Here is a 4,970-nt window from a genome sequence, read left to right as displayed (position 1 = left end):
ACTCACGGTGGAGGGGAGAGAGAAAGCGATGGATGGTCTGCTGGCAGCCAGCGAGAAGCAAACAAGGGGCAGTGCAGGAGTCCCAGTGCGGGCGCTGGGCCAGGTGGCTCAGCAGGGTGCAGCAGCCCTCAGCACACGCCGAAAGCGGCATAAGGAAATGCTTTTTTTGCACCCCCCACAATTGGCCTGTGGAACTCACAACCACGGCGGTCCAGCGCCGTCATAGCAAAAAAGGGAAGGGCTAGTTATATGGACAGTGAAGTGAGAACACCCAGCCTTGTATTAGTTAAGATTAAAACTGTTTCAGGGCTATAAGCCTTCATGCGGCCACCTGGAATAACCCAGGCACTAACTTCCTGGGGTGAGGAATAAGTTTCCCTCATGGGCAGATTATTCCATAATTGTCCACTCCAGGGTTTGTTGCCTTTTTACTCCTAGGAGAATTCTGCATCAAAAAATTAAAAATTCTGTGCAGAATATTTTAAAATTCTGCAAAATTCTACATATTTTGTTTGTCAAAATAACACAACCATAATCACACTGGTTTCAATTATTTTGGTAATTAAACTGCAATACAATGGATGGAGAATTGGAGTGGGGAGCATTGGAGGAAATCCCCAAACCCCCTCTGTCTAATAATGTAGCTAGTATTGACCCTTTCTTCTAGTTGTTAGTCAACAAATATATGGCCATCTGATCACTGTTACATCATAGGCAACTGAAGAGCAAGTGAGGGCTGGGGACTCAAACTCACAATATTGGCTACTGACCATCTCCAGAAAGGTCAGTAGCAAACAGTTCATGGAGCACATTTTGATATGAAATTTTTTCAGTCCCAAAATTTAGACAGGTTCTAATCATTAAAGCGCCATAAGCATTTCTAAGGCCACACTTTACAATAAGGCTCCTTTACACCACTCTGGCAATGTAAAGGAGCTTTAAAATTTTTACACCTGTTTTATACTCCTGGGGGAATTCAGTAAGAAGAATGAGAACACTTCACTAAGCAGGCAGACTGCTACATTCTGCTGTGCCTGAGAGGACAGAGTCTGTTCCACACCTACCTCCTGAGAAACACCCCAAAGCCCTGCCCCTCCACACCAAGCATACCACAATAGCGAGCGAGAGGAACAGAGGAACAGAGTGTCTCTCTCTCTCTCTCATATGTATGACTACCCAGCCCTCCTGTCCCTGCGGGGATTTGTGTCTCTACTGGCTGCTCCGGGCAGTCAGACTGATCTGTCTGCACTGCCGGGGAGGGGCACATGATCACTCTTGCGGCTTTCCTTTGTATCCCCTTTAGAAATAATTTTTCTGCAGGGAAGCAAAGAAATTTGCAGAGGTCATGAATTTTGCGCACGCGCAGTGATGCAAAATTCCCCCAGGAGTACCCCTTCCTCAGAGGCATCTATTAGCTCAGAGGTGGGCAAACTATGGCTTGCGGGCCACATCCAGCCCACGGGACAGTACTGCCCGGCCCCTGAGCTCCCGGCTGGGGAGGCTAGCCCCCGGCCCCTCCCCCGCTGTCCCCTCTCCCCCACAGCCTCAGCGTGCGCCACCACCGCTCTGGCCTGCTGCTCTTGTCGGGCAGTGTGGGCGGCGTGGCTGGCTCCGGCCAAGCAATGTAGCTGCGTGCTCCTGCTGCTCTGAGCAGCATGGTAAGGAGCGGGGAGCGGTGGGGGTTGGATAAGGGGCAGAGGAGTCCAGGGGGCAGTCAGGGGACAGGGAGCAGGGGGCAGTTGGATGGGGTGGAGGTTCGGGGGGGGGTCAGGGGAAAGGGAACAGGGGGATTGGATAGGCATGGGAGTCCTGGGGGGTCTGCCTGGGGGTGGAGGTGTGGATAGGGGTTGGGGCAGTCAGGGGACAGGGAGCAGAGGTGGTTGGATAGGGGGTGGGGTCCTGGGGGGGTGGTTAGGGGCAAGGGTCCTGGGAGGGGGCGATCAGAGGACAAGGAGCAGAGGGGCTTGGATAGGTTGGGCGTGCTGAGGGGGACAGTCATGGGGCGGGAAGTGAGAGGGGGTGGATAGGGGGCGGGGTCAGGCAATTTGGGGAGGCACAGCCTTCCCTACTCGGCCTTCCATACAGTTTCACAACGCTAATGTGGCCCTCAGGCCAAAAAGTTTGTCCACCCTGTATTAGCGGCTGCCAGATGTAGAATACCTTACTAGACTGGATGGTTCACCATTCTGAACTAGTATGACAAGTCCTATTTTGCAATCTATGTTATATAAAGAATTTTAGCTGTTTAAAGAAAGACTTGAGGCAGACAATCTACAGCACATTGGGAATGAGGTTGGATGTTGCAACATCTCAAAGCAATGATCATTAGTCAACATAATTTTGAGTTTCTATTCTCAGAGTTCACTGCATGGAGCATGAAGAGACTATTTCAGAGATGAATTGCTTGGAGTCCATCCATACTGAAAGAGATTTCTCAGTTTGTATTTCTGTGAGACTCTCACTTGTTCTCTAGCTGAGTCTTGAAGACTCAATTATTAATTAATTAATTATTAATTAAAAGTATTTGAGAGATTATAGTCGGTTCTGAACAGTTCCATACCTTATTATAATTATTGGCAAAATATCCTCCAAGATGAGAAACTTTTCCTAACTCTACCCAGCTGGGCATGAATTGTAGTTTAGTTTAGAAGCAACTAGTGATTTTGTTCCTTGCTGTAAGACTAAATTAAATTATTTTGTAGTGTTGGAAGGGAGGTGAGCTCTGAAGTGGTAGACAACAAGATTAGTTGGCTTTAGGAGTACACCACGCTCCCCTACACCAGTCTGGTCAGTGGCTCAGCAGCGGACCGGGGCTAAGGCAGGCTCCCTGCCTGCCCTGGCTCTTTGCAGCTCCTGGAAGGGGCCACCGTCTCCCTGCGGCCCCTAGACGCTGGGGCATCCAGGGACTGGGAGGCTCCACGCGCTGTCCCCACTCTGAGTACTAGCTCCACAGCTTCCATTGACCAGGAACCACGACCAATGGGAGCGGGGGGCGGTGCCTGCGGGCGTAAAAGTAGTGTGTACCGCACAGAGCTGCCTGGCCGCCCATGCACTTAGAGACCGCAGGGACCTGGCGACCACTTCCAAGAGCCCCGATAAGTGCTGCCAGAACCCCGCACCCCAACCCTCTGGCCCAGCCTGGAGCCCCCTCCTGCACCCCAAACTCCTCATCCCCGGTCCTACCCCCAATCAGAGCCCTCACCCCTCCTGCACCTCAATCCCCTGGCCCAGCTCGGAGCCTCCTCCTGCACCCCAAACCCTTCATCCCCGGCCCTACCCCAGTGCCTCCACCCCCAGCTCAGAGCCCATACCCGCCTCCCACACCCAACCCTCTGACCCAGCCCGGTTACAATGAGTGAGGGTTGAGAAGAGTGAGTGATGTGGGGGCGGGGCCTCAGAGAAGGGGTGGGGTATGGGCGGGGCCTCAGAGAGGGGGCGGGGCAGGGGTGTTTGGTTTTGTGTGATTAGAAAGTTGGCAACCCTACAGTGCCTGATGTCAGCAGGGCTACTCCAGCCAAAAGGAAGAGCTATTGGTTTCCCAGTGGGGGATACCAGCCCTTCTTACTGAGCTCCAACTCCACCATTCCTCAGCAACTCTCAATGTTGTTGTAGAGAAATAAAAAATTAGGATGTTCCTTGTAATAAGGGACTGTTGACAACCATAGCGGGAGGCCTCTGGGGTGCCTCTGACAGTTGCGCCTCACAGGCACAGCACTGGGTTGGAGCTCAGTCTCTTTTTTGTGGAGCTAGGGGTTCTAGGTCAGTCTCAAGCCCTCTGGCTGAGAGAGACAAAATGGCTGTTTTCCCTTCTGCTACAGGGAGCAACGCTAGGTCTGCTTCTCCTGCTGCTGTAACCCAACTCCTTGCAGCCAGCTGTCTCCCACAAACAGTGCCCCTGCCCAGCTCTCTATGCACATGTCAGGCTGGTTCTAGGCATATGCAAGCTCTCCGGGGTCTGCAGATGGTCTTCCAGGCCACGCAAGCAGGTTCTGATATGGTAACTCCTTCTCCTCCCAAACCAGGGGTCTGTCTGGTGCAGCTCCAATGTCAGGATGGTCCCAGCCATGTACAGGCTATGCAGGGTCTGTATGTGTTTGCCCTGCTTTGTCAGTGAGACTCCAGGTCCCCAGGCCTCACAAGCAGTTTGTGTCCCTCAAGCAAAAGCCAGGCAAGCAGTTTCAGTAGCACTTCCCCAATCCTCTGTGCTTCTGACTGCATGAGCTGCTGGACGCTCCTTTTCTCAAGCCCCCAAAATACCAAGGAGGCTACATTTATCACAGATTTATATTTTGGTAGTGCCTAGAAGCCAGTTAATTCAGGGCTACACTGTGCTATTTGTTGTGAAAACGTACAGTAAACAACAGTCCTTACCCCTAAGAGTTTTAGGATCTCCATTGTTCTTTGATCTATGACAGCATCAGCTGATGCAGAGTTCTTTTTCAAGAAGAGATCAGCTTTTGGAGTATTGTAGAATAGCTTTGGCACTTTAAAACAATATCAAAATTATATTTTTCAAGTAGTTGAAACAGGAATTGCCAAATTATTTGGTTGACAGCCTTGATGCTGCAAACACTTCGAGTGATGGCTTATTATCAAGGTACAGCTGCTAGTTTGCTGGCTGATCTTTGTGGACCTATTTTGACTTATTTGGGTGAATGATAATAAGGAAAAAGTGGGAGTGAAGCAATCTCCAAAGACTTTTGCTATTGTCTTGTTGCCTCGGTTAAATATTTCAGACTACTGTCAGCAGTGAGAAAGACTGTATCTACCTCAGTGGATGCACTCTGAGCTGTAAAATAAGCATATGGGGTCAAGCCTTCAACTGTCCCTATGTTATGCTCCTGCAGCTGAGGTTGGGCTGGAAGTGAAGATGACTCTCAGTCACCTTTCCATTCTCTCAAATCTATTCCGTGGACTGTTTCCCTCCAACATAGAGTAGCCCAAGGGATGCTGTAAATTATATCAGTTGG

Source organism: Chelonia mydas, chromosome 4 (genome assembly GCF_015237465.2).
Source record: "Chelonia mydas isolate rCheMyd1 chromosome 4, rCheMyd1.pri.v2, whole genome shotgun sequence".
Lineage (NCBI taxonomy): Eukaryota > Metazoa > Chordata > Testudines > Cheloniidae > Chelonia > Chelonia mydas.
The sequence above is the reverse complement of the archived record's forward strand: the minus strand, read 5'-3'. Positions refer to the sequence as shown.